Raw genomic sequence first — 21293 nt, 5'->3', positions numbered from 1 at the left:
CCTTGTCCCCGCCCAACGCAGCCACCCCGCCGCCGCCTCGACCTCCTCTCCGTTAGGTCCGGCTCCCTCCCCAGATTTTTTTTCTTTTTTCATGATTTTGCAGAGGATAAGAGGGCTAAATGTGATAGTTAGACACATAGATGGTAGTTAGATAGATAACTTGTTCATACGGATTTGTTTTGAGATGATGATGATGATTGTTAGATGAGAAGTGATAAGGATGATTTTTATGCTTCGATGATTTTGAGATGATGATGATGATGATGATAGATGATTGGTAGATGATGATGATGATAGATGATAGATGATTGGTAGATGATGATGTTGATGATAGATGATGGTGTTTTTTTATGCTTCGATAATTTTTAGATGATGTTGATGTTTTTTATGATTCGATGATTGTTAGACGATGATGATGATATTGTGATGTTCTATGAGTTGTGATGTTCTAATTTTTTGTCGCGATGGAATTTGCAGGCTTTGTGGTTTAGCATTTCATTGGAGTGACCGTTGTCCGGCGCGTTGGTCCCCCTGAGCATCCCTCTGCTGTTCGACTACTTCCTCTACAGCCGAGGGTGAGCTACAAGTCCATCTCCTCCAATTTTTTCATATCACTAGATTTCATTCTCAAGTCAACTGACGTAACCTAGGCGTCTCCCGTCCGAAAGGGTTGCATCGATAAATATGCATTCAATTGCATATTTATCACCCCAGCTCTTTCGGATTGTCCAGCGTTTTCCATGGACAGCCCGAGGATGTGTAGATTGGGTATGTTCTCCATGTTCTACCCCGTTCTGAGACAGGATTTCGGTGGCGCCTCCCCATTGTTCTCCGGAGCACATTCTCTCGGCTATTTGCCGAGACGTGTATCTGGAGAACAACGGGGAGGTGCTGCCGAAATTTTGTCTCGGAACGGGGTAGAATGGAGAACGTACTCAATCTACACATCCTCGGGTGGGATTAGGACCCATCTTTACCTATTAGAGATGTAGGTGGATTAAACGCGGTAGAAACTGAAAATTTGATGTGATTAATTTAAGTGAATCCTTAATTATGTTGTGTGGGTTGCAAAAAAGCAGAGGATGGCAGATAATCAGTGGATGTACAGTGGTTTTATCCGTCGGAATCGAGTAACATCAGAGTGGATCACGAAAACCGATGTGTATTTGAAGGAGATATTCCGTCGTCCAATGAGAATTATCCCACCATGCCCCTGTGTGAGATGTGCCAGACGTCACCATAGAAATCAGACGGACATGAGTGAGCACCTTCGCACGCACGGATATATGCCAAACTTTGACATGCCGCCGATAAACATAGCCGAGCAGGACCGTGGTAGAGAGGAGGTGATGCGACAACGCATCGATGGATATGAGAACGACAGGGTCAGGGACATGCTAGATGATGTCATTGTTGCAGAAACGGCAAATGAGACACCTTCAGAGAATGAACCGGAGGAGCCGGAGGCAACCGCAAAGGCCTTCTTGGAGGTCTTGGCCTCGTCGAAGAAACCTCTTTATGCGGGTGCGAAAATATCTCAGCTGGATGCCATCTCGCAACTGATTGCAGTCAAGGCTGAGTACGGCTGTAGCCAGAAATGCTTCGAAGCATTCCTGGGAGTATGGGCTAACAGCCTCCCTGAGGGTCATGAACTGCCGAAAAGCATGTACGATACAAAGAAAATCATGAAGGCACTCTCTATGGATTATGAGAAAATAGATGTTTGCCCGAAGAATTGCCTTTTGTTTAGGCACGAGTATGCGGATGACAAGTACTGTAGGAAGTGCGGTTCGTCTCGGTACATTGAGGTGGTCGGTGAGGATGGTGAGAAAAAGCAGCTAACCATCCCCGTTAAGGTTCTTCGGTATCTCGATTTTATAAAAAGACTGCAGCGCCTTTTCATCACGAAGGAGTCTGCCAAAATGATGAAGTGGCACAAGGAAGGTATAAGGTACAGTCCAAAAAAAATCGTACATCCATCGGGAGGGGAAGCATGGAAGTCATTCGATGAAGAATACCCCGAGGAAGCAGCGGAGGCTGGGAATGTCAGAATAGCCATATCAGGTGATGGGTTGAATCCATATGGTATGTCGTCCAATCCATACAGCTGCTGGCCTGTGTTTGTAATTCCACTCAATCTTCCTCCCGGTGCCCTAATGCAACGGAAGACCATGTTCTTGTCGCTCATCATTCCGGGGCCTGACTACCTGGGGAAGCAATTGGGTGTGTTTATGCAGCCGCTTGTGGATGCTTTGCACCATTCTTGGTACTTTCCGAGGTTGACATACGACCGGGATCTGCAGAGAAATTTCCTGATGAAAGTTTGGTTGCACTATTGCATGCATGACTTTCCCGGCTATGCTCTCTTCTGCGGATGGTGTACAAGTGGTAAGATGCCATGCCCAATGTGCATGCAGGCTCTGCGAATGATTTGGCTGAGTAAGGGTGGCAAGTATGTAGCCTTTGACCTGCATCGACAGTTCCTCCCTCCAGACCATCCAGACAGGGAAGACAAGAAGAACTTCACGAAAGGCCGGGTTGTTCATGAAGTAACCGAGATTCCAACATTTTCGGGGGCAGATATTCTTGCTCAGCTAAAAGCTCTCAAGCCTAAAGTCAAAGTCAAAGGCAAAGCCAAAGCCAAAGGCTTCGAGGGATATGGTGAGACGCACAACTGGACGCACATTACCCCCTTCTTGCAGCTTCCCTATTTCAAGGACCTCAAACTTCCTTACAATATTGATGTGATGCACACCAAAAAGAATGTGGCAGAGTCCCTTTTCCACACGATCCTCAACATTCCTGATAAGATGAAGGATAACGTAAAAGCTAGAGCCGATCAACAGAGAATTTGTGATAGACCACGCCTGAACATGAAGCCTCCCACAGGCGGTCGAAAAAACTGGTTCAAGCCAGATGCTGACTTTGTCCTTAAACCGCCAGAAAAAAAAGAAGTACTTATCTGGCTGAAACAAAATTTGAAGTTCACCGATGGTTATGCATCGAATATAAGTAAGGGAGTCAATCTTTCAACGGGTAAAGTGACCGGCCTGAAGAGTCATGACTACCATGTATGGATTGAGCGGATAATGCCGGTGATGGTTCGAGGCTATGTCCCCGAGCATGTCTGGCGAGTGCTTGCCAAGCTTAGCCATTTCTTCCGCACGCTCTGTGCTAAAGAAGTAAGTAAAGAGGTGATTGAAAAATTGCATAAGAAGGCACCGGAGTTGATAGTCAAGCTAGAGAAGATCTTTCCGCCAGGCTTCTTTAATCCGATGACACATCTCATTCTGCACCTCGCGAACGAGGTATTGTTGGGGGGCCTGTGCAAAATCGCTGGCAGTATGGCCCTGAGAGGCAGAACAAGCATCTCTGACGGAAATGTGGAAACAAAGCTAAGATTGAAGCTTCCATAGCTGAGGCAGTTATCCTAGAGGAGGCGCTAGACCTCAGGACATCATACTATCCAGACCACGTTCCCCATCTGCATAACAAGGTGCCTCGATACAATATAGAAGAGCCCAAGTATCAACCCAGGCTCAATCTATTCAACGCGCAAGGTGGGAGGGCTGGGGCCTCGAAATCTTATAACATGCCACGACAAGAGTGGGAGGACCTCATGTTCTATATCTTGCACAACATCAAGAAAGTTGAGGAAGTGTGGATGAGGTAATACCACTACACCATTCCTTTATGTCTTCCACATCATCATGTTTCATGTTCACTTAGTCCCGGTCTAACACCGCTTATCTTTTTTTAGTGATTTCGTTCAAGAAGAATGGACGGGAGTGAATCCTCCTACTGAGGCGGAGGCACTTACTCTTCTCCGTCATGGAAACCCTGGACGTAAAAATTTTGTTGCTTGGTTCATGGAGAAAGTAATTTTCCACACTCCCCTACTAAATACCTACTTCAACATTTATTAGTTAACCTAACTAATGCACGCAACAATTTCCATTATACTTGTAGGGAAAAGATCCGAACATATCTATGGATGATGAATTGAGATGGGTTTCCATGGGTTTTGACCCTGCCGTCATGACATGTAAAAAGTATGATGTGAATGGGTATCGCTTCCATACAGAGGAGCACCAAAACAGCCGCCCCGATCCCAAAACTATAAATACTGGAGTGTACACCCCCGGTCAAAATTCAGTAGACTACTACGGAAGGGTACAAAATATATACGAGGTTAAATTCCGCCAGGGGCGTGAGACCCTAAGTCTGCCTGTGTTCAAATGCCGATGGTTCGATCCGCGGGAGGGGGTAAAACATATGCCTTCCATTGGTTTGGTCGAAGTTAAACCATCAACCGTCTATGCCGGAGCCGATCTCTTCATTGCGGCTACCCAAGCTACACAAGTATATTATCTGCCTTACCCATGCCAAAAAGTGTATCTAAAGGGTTGGGAAGTTGTGTTCAAGGTGTCGCCACATGGTAAGCTACCAAACCCGAATGAAGACGATTACTACAACATTAACCCCATGACATACGAGGGAGTGTTCTATCAAGAGCAACCTGATGATGATGATGATGATGATGATGATGTGGTTAGAAACAATGACGCTAGACCATTGGGTGATGATGATGTGGACCGAAACGTCGACGATGCACGGAATGATGGTGAGACCATTGTCAATGAAAATGACATACTTATGCTAGAAAAGTTAAACGAAGACGCTGATGACGAGGAAGAGCCTCCACCTCCGTCGGACAACGAAGATGATATGATTGATAGTGATGATGAGACGGACCGAGAAAGAGGTTACAACAGTGATGATTCATATGGGTTCTAGCAGATGTACGTTTCAAGTATTTTTTTTCTATAGTTTAGGAATATGCCTTTTTATGCATTTTTATTAATGTGTTTATTATCATGCCTTTTCCTTCATTTAATTAATTTACTAATTGCTTATTCTCTTTTCAATGCAGGTTCGTGGAACATGGGCAAGGGGAAGGCCGACGGTGTGGGTTTCCTACGCAAGGTCGTCGGCCTGCCTAGTCGGAGTGGTCCAGCATGTAATCCTCCCCCTCGGCTACTTGACGATGACTCCTCACAGGGAGGTTGAGGGAGAGGTGCCCCTAGAGGAGGAGGGGGCAGGGGGAGAGCCTCTAGAGGACGAGGTGCTGGGGGGAGAGCCACTACAGGGGGTCGCGGCCAGAAAGAGCGCACCCTCACCGACTTAGGGGTGTTGTCTTCGAGGCCCTCCTCTAGTGAGGTACCCTCCTCTAGTGAGGTACACTCTAGGGAGGAGGAGGAGGAGGTGGTGGAGGAGGAGGAGGAGGAGGAGGAGGTTGGGGAGGAGGTTGGGGAGGGGGAGGCAGGCGAGGAGGAGGGTGGTGGCGGGGATGATGGTGGTGACGGGAAGGGGGTTGACAAGAAGGGGTGGCTGCGTGGTAACGCAAAGCTACCAAAGCAGGTTCCGGCTACTGAGGAGCAGAAGTGGCTCATTGAGCCCACGGGAAAAGAGTAAGTGGTTCATTATTTTGCTTGTCACATCCTTATTCCGGTTGTTATTTATTTTGCTTGTCACATGCTAATAGTTCATTCTTTTGCAGCAACTGGATATATTCTAAAGGGGTCCGTATTCCCAACGGCCTCATCACCGTCTTGCTAAAGTTATACTGGCCGGGGTTGTACTGTCCGGATCCAGTCAGGCAGCCGGCTCGTCGGGTTTTGGCCACGAGCTGGGACCACTGGGAAGCGGCCCGCCACGCGGACCATGAGACCCATGCCAAGGCCGTGATCACTACTTTCTGGGTGAGTTCTCTTCAGAAGAACAAGTCCATTCTAGTTTCATGAAAATGATTTAACTCATGGCTTCTTCCATTCTTGTTTTCATGCATGATTGTAGAAATTCTATCGAGTTCTTCCGGAGCACAGGGCTAGAGCGGACCAGATCGTGCTGCGCCAATGCAAGAAGAAGGCCCGCCAGATGCAGTATGAGGTGCGCTATGTGGCCATCTCCACATACTACCACTCCTATCTTGGTGTGAAGATGACCAAGGAAGAAGCGCGGAGGATGGGCATTACCTTGGAGAGGCCCGAGTTCTTGGCGGTAAGTATAAAAGATTTTTCATTATGCTTTCATATATTATGCTTTCATTGTGCTTTCATTACCTTGTGGTGCTTTATGCTTTATGCGTTATGCTTCCATAACACCAATTTGGACACACCTACATGCCATTATGCTTTTATTATGTAGGTGTGTCCAAATTGGTGTTATGGAAAAGACGAGTCCTGGGCGGCATTGGTGGGTCATTGGTGTGATGAGGCTGGAGCCTGGGCGGCTATGAGAACCAAAAATAAGGCTAACCGAGGGAAGGAGGGAGTACATGCTCAGGGAAACCGAAATCACTATCTCCACAAGGCAGTTAATGTATGACTAACCCCATTAAACATTTTTCTTCTTCTATTTACCATCACTTTTTTATGTATGACTAACCTCTGTTTGGTGGTGCAGGAGGAGAAACTGAAGCGGCCGCTCTCAGACATGCAGGCGTGGGAGATTGCCCATACGCGGAAGGACTCCAAGCCTGGCGAGCCCCAGTACTACGGCAAGCATACCGCGGGGAGGAAGCAGGCCTACTCCGAAGCGTATCTGAAGTTGCATCCTGACACACCTGACCCCATTGCGGCGCCTTTGGACGACATGGCGGTGGTGAGAATGGGGCCCAAGGAGCACGGTCGAGAGGCGGTTCTCGATGCTGTGATCACTCCTAGTATCTCCTACACACAGCTTCGTCGGATCGACCCGAGCCTGACCCAGCGCACGAGCCAGCCAGTGACCAGTACACAGTCCCTCTTTCAGGAGCAACAATCTGTAAGTATTTTCCCTCTTATCTTCATTGCTCACTTTATTTTCCGCATTTAGTAGTTTTATGAGTTCCATCATGTCATACCGTAGGCCTACCTGGAGTACACATGCCAGGAGACCATGGGGTGGCATCAGAGGCTTTATGAACACCAAGTGCAGAGGGATAGCCAGATGCAGCAGGCTTTTCAGGATATGGCGGCCGGCAGGTGTCCTCAGTTCCCTCCAGCACAATGCCCTCCAGCACAACCAGTGCTGATGAGCTTTGAGGAGTTTGTGGCACAGAACGCTGGCCCCTCGCCGGTTAGTTCATCCCCAATCTATTCACCAAAGCATGTCATGCCTTTCAACACAGTCATATATCCCGTTAATATGTCTTTTCAACATCCAGGGAACAGGTGGATCTACCGTTGGCGGTGGTCTTCGCAGCACTCCCGAGTCACGGAGCCCGACCACTCCGATCCACGAAGGCGGAGGCGGAGGTGGAGGCGGTCTTGGCGGTAGCGCTGCCGCTAGCAGTGATGACCTGGGCTTCGGCCGTCTTGGCGGTGACGACCTCCGTGGTGCTCGATGATCCTTGTGTGTGGTGATGATCATTTAGATGACTTGTGTGCTTCTCTATATGCTTATGCTTATGTTGGTTGTGATGATGTTTATTTAGAGACTTATGTGTGATGATGCTTATGCATATATTGTTGTGATGGTGCCGGATGATATCCCGTTGTGTTTTATATGTCTATCCCATCATATATATCTGTTGTGCTGATATGTGCTGTTATTTGAATTGAATTGATTTGAAAACAAACAGAAAAAAGGAAAAAAAGCAAATGCAAACTATGCCGACGGCCTAGCCGTCGGCATAGGGCTAGCGTGAGCTCCCAGTAGCTGACACGTGGCACCTATGCCGACGGCCTAGCCGTCGGCTTAGTTTAAAAACTATGCCGACGGCTAGGCCGTCGGCATAGGTGCCCACGTGTCAGCTACTGGGAGCTCTGTATGAAGGACTATGCCGACGGCCCTGCCGTCGGTTTAGTTTCAAGTTATGCCGACGGCCAGGCCGTCAGCATAACCCTGGTCCTTGCCCAACGAATGGTCGCCACGTGGCACCACTATGCCGACGGCCTGGCCGTCGGCATAGTAGTGCCACGTGTCGACCATTCGTTGGACAGACTTGACGGCGGCCGCCGTTAGGCGTGATAGTTGCCGACGGACAGGGCCGTCGGCATAGATGTACGGCCTCCGTCGGCGTATCATATATGCCGACGACCTCCCTGGCTCTGCCGACGCATATGTTGCCGACGGCCCTATGCCGACGGGGGCCGTCGGCATAGGCCTATCCTGACGGGTGCCAGGCCTATGCCGACGGCCCTGGCCGTCGGCATAGGGGGCGATTCCGGTAGTGGCAGGATGCTACCGAGGAACGGCACCACCCACGACGGGCCTGGCAGGGCCCCCTTCTTGCGGTGGTAGGACAGCTGCTCCACAAGAAAGTAGTATAAAGCTATCGCCGCCACGAACGGCGCCACCGCCCACAAGTCCATGAAACCCACACCCACAGCCACAGGGAGCAGCAGCTCCACCATTGCGCTGCGCTAGTGCTGTACCTCCTCCTCCTCTCGTAACTGAACATGCATACTAGAATACCGGAGAGCGCATATCACACACATATAAAGGGTCTGTCTATGTCACATCTAGATGTGAGATAATACCTCACATCTAAGTGACATCATCCTCTAAAAATCTGTCCCACCTCGTTAACAAACAAAAAATTCAGCTTGTTTGTTTGTCGATCTCCCACCTCGCTTGTTGTTTGTCTATCGTCAACACTAGCCCACCCATCCGACTACCCCCCACCTGGTGGGCCTTGTTAGCTGGGCTTTTGTTTTGTCTGTTTGTTTGTCTGAAAATTTGCTCACGGCCTGGCCCTTGTTTGTTATTAGTAGATAAAGATCTTGCTTGCTTGTAAAAGAAGTTGACTGCAGTTGACTGCAGAAGCTTGATTCTGGTCTGTATAGAAACAACACAACAGTTGACTGCCGTCAGTGCGTAGCAAGAGGGAATTTGTTTTGATTTCTCCAGTAAAAAAACAGAACTAAAAGCGGACTACATGTAGATGAACAAGCAGATATCATTTTGGGATGCCTCATGCGTCGAGCAGAGGTGTGGAGCGGGAGGCTCGTCGGCGGCCATCTCGGTCGCCAGAGGCTTCGAGCTTGTCGTCCCCGTCTCCTCCTCCTCTGCTCCACCAATTCAAAACAGTGCAGTGGGAGACAAAATAAATGCGAAAATAAATGTGTCTATGTGGATAAATATTGAAGATCCGTTGTTGTTTTGGAGATCTTGCAGAAAACCCCCCTAAAAGACTTTAAAAAGGGCAGTTGAGTACAGAACACTGTGTTTAGTCTAAAAACACATAGAAAAAGCATTTTTGGGGGTCTGCCTTGTAAAAAAAAATTGTGAAACTAAAAAATGAGATTAAAAAAAGGGTCACTAAAAACACTAGTGCGCCTAAAAAATCAACAAAAAAAGAGATGAAAAAGGAAAAAAAAACCATAGTTATTAGTTGGCGCTTGGTTGCAAAATTTTAGCTTAAAAAAGATACGGAAAAAAATGTTTGTGAAATATAAACTATCAAATCAAAAAAGGTTGGACTTGCAGTTTCGAGTGAGTAAGACTTGCAAAAAAAGCGGCATGAACACAAAGAACCATAGTTGCAAGTCAAAAGAAAATGGTGGACTTGGAAACTCGGTTGACTACAAGATCGTAAAATACAAAAATTGCAAAAAATGACACTTGACTTGCAAGTGGCAAGAAACAAAAAAAAAGTATGGTCCCATAGTACTGAGTCGACCCTCGACTGGCAAGTGGCATGAAACAAGAAAACCCAATTGCAAAGTTGACCATTGACTTGCAAGTTGCATCAACCAAAAAGCCGAGTTGCAAGCCGAGTGTCCACTTGCAAGTGGGCATCAAAATAAAAAACACAGTTGCAAGTCGAGTGTCCACTTGCAAGTGGCATGAAAAAACAAAAGACCCAGTTGCAATATTTGAGGGCCCACTTGCAAGTGGACTTCAAACAAAACAAACTCAGTTGCAAGTCGAGTGTCCACTTGCAAGCGGGCATCAAACAAAAAAAACTAGTTGCAGGACGAGTGTCCACTTGCAAGTGGGCATTAAACAAAAAAAACCACTTGCAGGTCGAGTGTCCACTTGCAAGTGGCATGAAAAATAGAAGATCCAGTTGCAGGTGGAGTGTCGACTTGCAAGTGGCATCAACCAAAAATACCCAGTTGCAGGTTGAGGGTCGACTTGCAAGTGGCATCAACCAAAAATACCCAGTTGCAGGTCGAGGGTCGAGTTGCAAGTGGGCATCAGAAACAGAAGACTCACTTGCAAGTGGCATGAAAACAGAAGACCCCAGTTGCACATCAACCCTTGACTTGCAAGTGGCATAAAAAACAAATGACTTCAGTTGTAAAAGTTGAGGGTCCACTTGCAAATGGCATCAACCAACAAGATCTAGTTGCAGGTTGAGGGTCGACTTGCAATTGGGCATCAAAAATACAAAAGACACCGTTGCAAACAAAAAGACCAAGTGACATGAAAACAGAAGATCCCAGTTGCACATCGAGGGTCGACTTGCAAGTGGCATAAAAAAGAAGACAAAGCTGCAAGTCGAGGTACCACTTGCAAAGTGGCATGAAAACAAGAAACCTCAGTTGCAAGTCCGAGGGTCGACTTGCAAGTAGTATCAAACAAAAAAAGAAGTTGTAAGTCGAGGGTTAACTTGCAAGTGGGCATAAAAAAATAGAAGACCCAGTTGCAAGTGAGGCTCGACTGCAAGAGGCATCAAACAAGAAGAACCATTTCCCAAGTCGATGGTCCACTTGTAAGTGGCATGAAAACAGAAAGACCAAGTGCAAGCTGAGTGTCGACTTGCAAGTGGCATAAAAAAAGAAGACCTGGTTGCAAGTCGAGGGTCGACTTGGCAAGTGGGCATCAACCAAAAAGATCCAGTTGCGGGCGGAGGGCCGACTTGCAAGTGGACACAAAAAAACACTTGCAAGTGTGCATCAAAGAAAAAACCAATTGCAAGTCGAGTGTCGACTTGCAAGTGGCATGAAAAACAGAAGACCCGATTTGCAGGTGGAGTGTCGACCTGCAAGTGGCATCAACCAAAAAGACCCAGTTGCAGGTGGAGGGTCGACTTGCAAGTGGGCATCAGAAACAGAAGATCCACTTGCAAGTCGAAGGTGCACTTGCAAGTGGCATGAGAACAGAGGACCCCAGTTGCACATCGAGGGTCAACTTGCAAGTGGCATGAAAACAAAGGACTCTGGTTGCAATAGTCGAGGGTCCACTTGTAAGGGCATCAACCAACAAGATCTAGTTGCAAGTCGAGGGTCCACTTGCAAATAGACATTAAACAAAAAAACTCAGTTGCAAGTCAAGTGTCCACTTGCAAGTGGGCATCAAACAAAAAAAACCCAGTTGCAAGTCGAATGTCCACTTGCAAGTGGCATGAACAATAGAAGACCCAATTGCTGGTGGAATGTCTACTTGCACGTGGCATCAACCAAAAAGACCCAGTTGCAAGTTGATGGTCTACTTAAAAGTGGCATTCGGGCCTCACAGTTGTGAGTCGATGGTGGACTTGCAACTAGGGCAATTACAAAACTACAAACAAATAAAAAAACCAGTTGCGAGTCGATGGTCTACTTGCAAGTGGCATGCAGCCCCCCACAGTTGTGAGTTGATGGTGTACTTGCAACTAGGGTAATTACAACACTATAAAAAAATAGACCAGTTGCGAGTCGATGGTCTACTTGCAAGTGACACCGAGTAAACATCCCTAGTGGCAAGTCGATGGTCTACTTGCAAATGGCATGCGGGCACGCACAATTACGAGTCGATGGTGTACTTGCAACTAGGGCAATTACAAACTTATTACAAAAAAAACTGAGTCGCAAGTTGATGGTCGAGTTGCAAGTGGCATGCGGACACCCCATGGTTGCAAGTCGATGGTGGACTTGCGACTAGGGCAATTACAAACTACAAAAAAACAGAGTTGCAAGTCGATGGTCGAATTGGAAGTGGCATCAAGTAAACATCCCTAGTTGCGAGTCGATGGTCTACTACAAGTGGCATGCGGGCCCCCACAGTTGTGAGTCGATGGTGGACTTGCAACTAGGGCAATTACAAAACTACAAACAAAAAACAGACCAGTTGTGAGTCGATGTTCTACTTGCAAGTGGCATGCGGGCCCCCACAGTTGCGAGTTGATGGAGGCAATTATAAAACTACATACAAAAAATAGATCGGTTGCAAGTCGATGGTGGACTTGCAACTAGGGCAATTATAAACTACAAAAAAACGAGTTGCAAGTCGATGGTGGACTTGCAACTAGGGCAATTATAAACTACAAAAAAACGAGTTGCAAGTCGATGGTTGAGTTGCAAGTGGCATGCAGGCACCCACAGTTGCGAGTTGATGGTGGACTTGCAACTAGGGCAATTACAGACTACAAAAAAGCTGAGTTGCAAGTCGATGGTCGAGTTGCAAGTGGCATCGAGTAAACAACCCTAGTTGCGAGGTGATGGTCTACTTGCAAGTGGCATGCGGGCTCCACTAAAATGGCATCTCTGCTGTAGATGATGTCTAGAGCGGCTTCTTCCATATTTTGGACATTGTTAAACCCCTCATCCACATGTCCACCATGCCCTTGCTCTCCTCCTTCCTCATCATGATTGAATACAACACCCTCTGTCGCTTCAGCTTGATCTCCGACAGAAAAACCTCCACCGAAACAGCACACAAACGCTTTGGCGATATGTCCAATCATGGGAAAAACAACAAGCTCCCCATGGCCAAGGTTGAAGTCCTTGATGAACTTCCTTTAGTCATCGCCGCCGATGCATGTGTTGCCATGCGCAATGAGAACACCCACAACGTATCGGCGGCCATGAGCTTTCAAGTTCAAGAACCCATCGGCAAACTTTTGTGGGAACCGCTGCATGGTAGAGCATGGGAGTATCTGAAAAAAAAATGCATATCAACTAGAGCACACAAAAAAACACACGTACAAAGTAAAAGATGGCAAGCAATTTTTTACTGCAAAGGTTTCGTTGGCATCACGAAAAAACATGCCAAAGCTCTCACCACTGTCCGCCTTGCAGTGAGCAAAGCAAACTGGGCACACCATCCTAAATAATACCCAAAAAAAATCAACATAGGGCAAGACTGTAACTGATGGTGCTCATACTGATGCTTACACTAATGAAAACTGTTGGAACCAGTAACTATGAAAAAAATATCAAAAGTACTCCTAGCAAAGCTGTCGAAAACTAGTAAGTAGAAACTAGGAACTAGAGATTAGTAACAAGCAAAACAGGGTAAAAAAAATAAGCAAGAAAAGCTAGGAGTGTATTACACAACTAGTATTTAATACTGTTCAAAAAATCTTCCGATTCAGCGATTTATCGTCCGATTTATCGCTACTCTTGAGGCGACCGATAAGATTATTTCATTGAGCGTACCATCTTTAACATCCACACAAAAAAACTAGTAGATGTACAGAGCACTACAAAAAACAAGATAATCATGAGCTGTTGCTCCAACTTATATATGTAGAATACTACTAGATATAAACAACACTACAAAAAATCAAACTACCAAACATCCCACTTAATCCCCCACATTAGATTAGATTAAACACACATATAACCTAACAAAGATGAAAAAAAATGCATATAAATTAATCACATGTAGTTCGGATACTTAACCGGCACTCTCCTCCACTTCCCTTTTTGATCCCCACAATCGCCGCTGGCTGACAATAAAGAAACTGTCATGAAACATGGATATTAACTGAAAAAAGAAAGAACAAAATGAAAACCTTGTTTCATACAAAATGAAAACTAGCTCTGTGTGAAAAATTAGCTTAGCAAGACACAAGACACTTCATCTTCTACTGAAACTTAAAAACCGCATGTTTATGCCCCATTTCCTACCTACAGAGACAAGACACTTCATATGGGGAAAAATATGTGCCAACCCCCACTAAAACTATCAAAATCACTTAAAAACAAAAAAGATCAACTTGTGCTGAAAAAAATGGAAATCCTATCGTTCCACAGCATTATCTTTTTTTTAGGGGGTTCCACAGAATTATCTGAACGCACAAGTTACTAAACAGCCGGCCAGCTGAGACTTAGCTACTTCAAACATCAAAACTGCTCAGAACAGCCCCGCCAGCCCAACAAGAACCGCCAGCCCGCAACAGGCAAAACAAATCTCAGTCAAACAGCCCGCCAGCCCAACAAGCAACGCGGCCCGCAACAGGCAAAAAACAACACAAACCCGCTAAAATGATGGGCCGCGCGCACCTACGAACGACGCGCGACACGAGCGAAGCGCATGACCAGAACAGAAAAAACAACTTGCACGAATCCTAAAGATAAGACAAAATCCAATGGCTATAGACTTGAGATAGCTATTTCACATCTAGATGTGATATATATATATATACACACACACACACATATATATATATATAAGCCGTATGGCCGGGCAGGCTGGGTCGTTGCCCTTTAAGTTTTAGGCGTCTAATTCAAGTGATAGGACACAATCCCTTTTCCTGAAAGCTAGTCATCAGCCGGAGAAGAGAGCGGGCCGGCGGCGCCCAACGAGCGCGGATCTGGGTGCGGCGCAGTGCAAGGTGGCTGGGGACGGCGCAGTGGGAGGTGGCCGCGCCCAGATCCGATGTTGGGGCGGTGCCCTGTCGCCGGGCGGCCCCGAGCTGAACACTCCGGCGGTCCGGCCTGTGCGTGCGTGTTTTTTTTTTCAAACTCTGCATGCGTGTTTCCATATAATAGGAGTATAATGAAAGAGGTCTACAACTTAACACGCAAATGCATGGTCTCATGTGCCTAGCACGCGTGAGCAGCAGGTTTGAGTCCTGGGTGCACACGCATATTTAGTTTTCTGCATTTATTTTATTCACCCACTAAGAGATGGGACCCGCATAATAGAGAGTGGCGTGACCACGTATACTATTTGACTGGATAGGTTGACCAGTCAACTCGGCAGAATACAGAGCAATACGGCTCATCAGTGACCGTATAATCACCTCAACACGTATACAATGACCATAACGAGCGTATTCTAAAGTCCAGTGACCATAGTGTGCTTTTGCCTCAAATACGATGACCGTCAGTGTATTTACCTCAGAGAACTATCTCATCTATCTTCAAGACAGGATGGAGGGCTACTTGCAGTCATATGCATCCCTCTGCGGCCTTGCACTTATTGTTGCAGGGTGGCTGGTGCACTGGGTGTACAAGTGGAACAATCCTCCGTGCAACATTGGGAGGCTTCCTCCTGGATCCATGGGCTTCCCTCTCGTTGGCGAGTCCTTACAGTTCATGAGGCCAAGCCCTTCTCTCGACATCTCAGGCTTCTACAAGCAAAGGCTGAAAAGGTAGTAACTAGGCCCTGCAATCCTCCGCTCCTTCAGCGCGGAGTGCAGCGTGCGGAGTGGCCCTTCAGCGACTCCGAAAATTTGAACTGGATGCTGCTCCGCTCCAGAGCGGAGTTGGAGCGGGGAGAGAGTCCGAACAGGCTCCTAATTAGTCGTGGTTGGAGTTAACCAAATGGGGACTAAATTACGCTATTTCTAGTGTATTTTTCACTAATTAATTGAAGTTATGCTATTCAATTCGTACATTGCACATACATATATACCGCTAGCTAGCTAGTTGTAGCTAGGCTAGCTTCATAGATGGATGAAGCTGCAGGAGTGGATTGACGATCCAAATCGGGCCGCGCAATGCAGGTACGGCACGTTGTTCAAGACGAACCTGGTTGGACACCCGGTGGTGGTGTCCATGGGCGCGGACGTGAACCGCTTCATCTTCCAGCAGGAAGGCAAGCTGTTCCGGAGCTGGTACCCGGACACGGCCAACAGCATCTTCGGAAAGGACAGCATGGCCAACTGCGACGGCTCCGTCCACAAGTACGTCCGCAGCTTCGCGGCCAGGCTCTTCGGCCCCGACAGCCTCCGGGACGTGCTCCTCGCTGAGATAGGGCGCAGCGTGACGCAGAACCTTGCTGCATGGGCCGCGGAGCCTGTCATCGAGGTCAAGGACGCCATGGCCACGGTAAGTAAGTAAGGTCTTTTTTTTTTGAAAAGAAGTATTACCCCGGCCTCTACATCAGAATGATGCATGCAGCCATCAGTAAGTAAGGACATGCATGTGATGTAATAGTTTACTTTGATGATCGCGCCACCTAATATAATTGTAGCCATCAACTGACTTGCATTGCCTAGCTAGTTGTTGGGTACTAACGTGACTGAGTGGCATTATCGGCTTCCTGCGATGCAGATGATATTTGACCACACGGCCAAGAAGCTTATTGGTTTTGGCCCCGAAAAGTCAAGGAAACTTAGGAAGAACTTTGATGCCTTCTTCCAGGGAATGGTTTCCTTCCCGCTGTATTTTCCTATTCTACGGATGTATACAGGTATGTACACATGTGTTCAGTACTATATATAATTACTTACTATCTCTGATTCATAATAAGTGCCGCAATTTCCAATTTAAAACTGCGACACTTATTTTGAATAGGAAGGAGTAGTTTTAAAGAAAGACATCGAGAAATCTAAGCTGAAAACATACTTGCAAAAGGTACAACCGTGGTCTTGATGCATGCATGCTTCTGCATGCAGGGAAGGAAAAACGTGCAAAAGGTACTCACGGACCTACTAAAAGAAAGGCTCAGTACACCTCAGAAGCGACACGGTGACTTCCTCGATGAGGTGGTCGACGAGCTACAAAGTGGGACGGGAATGATGAACGAGAAATTTGCTGTAGATTTCGTTGCCGCCCTCCTGTTCGCCGCCTTTGCAACAGTGTCGTCAACGCTCGCGATCGGCATAAAGTTTCTCAGGGCATCTCCAGCCGTTCGCCCCCCCCCCTCCCGACGCCTAAAAATCGTCCCCTGGGGGCGCGCCGGCGTTAAACCGCGCACTGGGGGCGTGATGCCCCCCAGTCGCGGGTTTTTAAAAAATTCAAACATGGCGCAAACACGACTGAAATTTAACGCAAACATCGGCGAGTTCGTTCAAACTTAAACATATTTTACAAAAAAAGAAAAAAACTTCGGCGGGCTACCCCCGCCGTTCCCCTCGCCGCCCGCCCACGCGGTTTACATGCAGAGGAGGCGGTAGAACCGCGTGTAGTCGCCGCCGCCGTCGTCGTCGTCGTCGTCGCCGCCGCCGCCGCCCCCGCCTGCGCCTCCGTCGTCTCTGCTGCATCCCTCCCCCGGTTGGCGCGGCGGGTTGGACGGTCCGGGGGCGTCGTCGACGTCGTCGCTGTCGAGGACCACGACGCCGTGCTCGTCCTCGCGCCCACGCTTGCGGGCGACGATCTCCTCCAGGGCCCGGCGCTGCCGGACCATCTCGTCGCGGAGGTAGTCGTCCCGCGCCCACCGCAGGGCGTCCTCGTCGGAGATGCCGCGCCGGGCTATCTCCTCGTACTCCGCGGGGAGGCCGCGCTCCGGCTTGGGCTTGACGAGGATGAAGCGGCCGGTGGGTGGGGAGGCGTTGGCGCCGCCGATGCGGACGCCGGAGCTGCGCGTGCGGGCACTGACCGGCGTGCCCTGGGGCTCCGGCTTGACGCGGTGGAGGCAGGGCGAGCCGCCGGACGACGAGGAGGACCCCCCGGTCTCCATGCGCCTCGGGGTCCAGGGGCTTCCCCGGCGGCGTGAGAAGGACGGGGGATCCGGGTACTCGAGGCGCGCCGTGTTGCCGCCCTCGATGTACTCGAGGACGGCCTCCAACGTGTGCCCGGGCACGCCCCACCATGGCGCCGACCGTTGGAGTTGAGCCTGCCGGAGGGCTCGACGCCGTTGGTGGCCTCGAGCTGCTCGGCGTGACGGCAGCGGAAGTAGGGCTCCCAGAGCGGGCTGTCGGGGACGTACCGTAGCCCCTCCCTCACCGCCCGCGGCAGGGACGCGCGGATGCGTGCGATCTCCGCACGCCGCGCCGCCCCGGTGGGTGGTGGTGGCACCGGCACGCCACCGGCGCTGATCCTCCACGCGGCGGGCACCCGCATGTCCGGCGGGACCGGGTACCCGGCCTCGTAAAGGAGGCGAGCCTCGTCTTCGTGGAGATGGCGGCGGCCGAAGCCGTTCGCCGCCACGCCGTCACCAGGGAAGCGCTCGGCCATGGGTGGAGACGGCGAGAGAGAGGAGAGGGAGAAACGACGGAGAGAGAGAGGAGAGGGAGAAACGACGGCAAGAGAGAGGAGAGGGAGGAACGACGGCGGCGAGAGAGTGTGGTCTTCGAGCACGCTGGTGCGCGTCTTATATAGGCTGAGACGCCGCCCGTACGCGTGGCCGCCGTGTGTACGCGTGGCGGGCGAGGGAGGGCGAGGGACGCGCGTCGTCCGGCCTTCACTGCGCCGCCCGTGAGGCATCAATGGTGCAGGCTGACCGGCGCGGCAGCGCGGCAGCTTTGGCATTGATTCGCCGCGGGAAACGAGGCGATGAGGACGACGAAGGGGCGAGAAGAGAGCCGTGTCGCTGACGCGGCGGGCCCGCGGCTTTTTCGCGCCAAAAAAGTTCGCCCGACGTCCCCGGGCGCCCCCAGCGCGCCGGGTTCGGCCTGGGTCCGCCGGCGCTGTTTTCGGCCCAGGCCGGCGAAAATCGAGCTCCTAGGGACGTGACTGGGCCGATTTTTCGGCGCCGGCGCAAGAAAAACGCCTGAGAAGGCCTTCCTGGGGGCGCGGCTGGAGATGCCCTCACCGACTACCCCAATGTAGTAGAGTCACTCTAAGGTAACTTCCTCCTACAAGCTAGCTACTTGAGTGACTCGAGTACAAGTCACATGGGACGAATACAAGTCCATGACATTCAGTGCTCAGGTTTAATTTCAGTGCATGCATGTGTACCTTGAATTCATTCATGTGTGCATGCATGTGTACCTTGAATTCATTCATGTGTACTTTCAATCCATTAGTACTAGTATCTCGGTTCACAAATATTAGATATTCTTACCTTTTTTTAAATCGGATGTATATAGATACTCCCTCCGTCCGAAAATACTTGTCATCAAAATGGATAAAAGGGGATGTATCTAGATACATCCCCTTTTATCCATTTTGATGACAAGTATTTTCGGACGGAGGGAGTACATTTTAGTGTGTTTGTTCACTCATTTTAGTCCGTATTTGTCCATATACGAAATATCCAAAATATCTTATAAAAAACATCAAAAGTTTGAATACTTAATACGTGTTAGAGCTATATAATTGTATATAGAGAGAGCAGCTCAGCATGCACGCGCCTACTGAAGCCCAACTTTCTACATGCAGGTCACGAATGAGATAGTTCGCCTCGGTAGCGTGGCCCCTGGAATATTCAGGAAAACACTAGCAGACGTGCAAGTGAAAGGTACTCTCAGCACAGCAGCTTACACAATTCTCTTACCCCACATCGTATCACGTCCCTTTTGTAGTGTGTAGTTATCGGGCAAATTATTCTTCCCTGACGCAGGCTACACGATCCCCGCTGGTTGGCTCGTGATGATCAGCCCCATGGCTATCCATCTGAACCCAGAATTCTATAAAGATCCCCTGACCTTTAATCCATGGAGGTGGCAGGTCGGTGACAAATTCCTCAGCAACCATCCATAATCCATGCCGGAATGAAATAATTGTAATTCATCCATCCGCAGGATGAGTCCAGGAAGAGCATTCTACTCAAGAACTTCGCGCCATACGGAGGTGGCGTAAGGCACTGCCTGGGAGCAGAGTTCAGCAAGGTTCAGATCGCGGTCTTCCTCCATACCTTGGTGACAAACTACCGGTAACTGCCGATCGTGTGACCTGCAAAAAAAAAAAAAGAAACTGTTGATCGTGTACAAAATAAATAAATCACATTATCAGTACGAGTAATTCATAAAAATACATTGAACAAATCTTTGGCAGATGGAAGGAGATAAAAGGCGGCGAAGTGCAGCGCATAACGGAGATCGTGTTTCCAAAGGGATACCACATCCAGATACTCCCTCCGTCCGGATACTTGTCATCAAAATAAATAAAAGGGGATGTATTTAGGTGTATTTTAGTTCTAGATACACCTCTTTTTGTCCATTTTGATGACAAGTATTTTTGGACGGAGGGAGTAATACCTAGGGAGGGAGGGATAAACTGATTCACCCATGGAAGAGCTCCCATGGCTCTTGGTACAAGAAAGCAGAGCCTACTTTATTATCCCTAGGGTGGGTTGATCTTACTCCTTCAATAATTGGGGATTGACAGAGAAAATGTGGAGAGAATTTCTGTAACATCCTGCCTCCTTAAAATGTAACTTTGCAACGTGTGACTGCCTGGGCACTGCTGTGGAGTTTCTAAACTATATATGTATGCTATTTCCTTTTTACTACAATATATGCATTGTCATTGTGTATGTCAAATAATAACACTACCGTTAGTGAGAGGTGTATCGCATGTAAGTGTTTGGTTATAATGTACTACTATTAGTTTCAAAGGTGTGTGACCCTGGTCAATTGGTTGGTAATTTTGGTTACAATGTTCGGTGTTTGAGCTGCAACACTGTAGAATTCAGAAGAAAAACTGTCTACATAACTTAATGAGTACTACAGTGATCCTAGCGCAATGTGAATGAAAAGACCGCTACTTCACAACAATTGTGTTTGTACGTCATGCCTATATGTTGCAGTTGCAGCGTTATAGACAACTGGCACTATCATTGCACACACAGCAAATAGTTCTTTCATATTTTAAAAACTACATAAGATTCCACGTGTTGTTGTGGAAATTTGCTGTAGTTTATTTCAATGAGATTCAATTGCATGAAACATGCATATTTGAATTAATAATATGAAAAGCTTAATTTAGATATACATATAGTCTCTTATATTTGATTATTGTATAGTTGTAAACAGCAGCAAAAAAGAAAGTCCTCTTCCACACAACTTGGGATGAATAGTAAATGCCAAAAATATGAAAAATAATAATTAAAAAAATTCTGATTTTTTAGCAAACTTTTAAAAAATGTTTTGAGTGCTTGAAATTTTTCATCATGAAACAACATGCATGGAAGTCATGGAAAAAAAGAAATATCCACTCCAAAATGCTTTCAAAAGTAGCATTTGGAGCATCAATTTTGTTTTTGTTTTTCGCCACGACTTCCACGAATGTCATTTCATGATAAGTGTTTGCAAGAACAAAAGAATTTGTCAAAGTTTGCCACAAATTTTTTTGGAATGCTTTAAATTCTTTTATTTATTTTTTGATTTTATAGTTCGTCAAGGAGCATTTGAGCCCAGGAGCAGATACTCCGCGTCCAACAGCAAAGCCTTTTGTGAAACAAGTTAGGGTAGGCTAGAGATGAAACCCAACAGAAACTACAAGAATCCATAAAAGAAGTCATAGAGTACAAAGTAAATTAAG

At 47.9% G+C, this 21293-nt stretch overlaps 2 pseudogenes; one reads left to right on the top strand and one right to left on the bottom strand.

Annotated features, from left to right (window-relative positions):
* Positions 1-8399, bottom strand: part of LOC123106198 (cytochrome P450 710A1-like) — a 35699-nt pseudogene extending 27300 nt beyond the window's left edge.
* Positions 8400-15074: 6675 nt separating this feature from the next.
* Positions 15075-19893, top strand: LOC123101879 (cytochrome P450 87A3-like; annotated as a pseudogene).
* The last annotated feature ends 1400 nt before the right edge of the window (positions 19894-21293 follow it).

The sequence above is a fragment of the Triticum aestivum genome, chromosome 5A, assembly GCF_018294505.1.
Source record: "Triticum aestivum cultivar Chinese Spring chromosome 5A, IWGSC CS RefSeq v2.1, whole genome shotgun sequence".
NCBI lineage: Eukaryota > Viridiplantae > Streptophyta > Magnoliopsida > Poales > Poaceae > Triticum > Triticum aestivum.
This window is presented reverse-complemented; position numbering and strand designations above follow the sequence as displayed.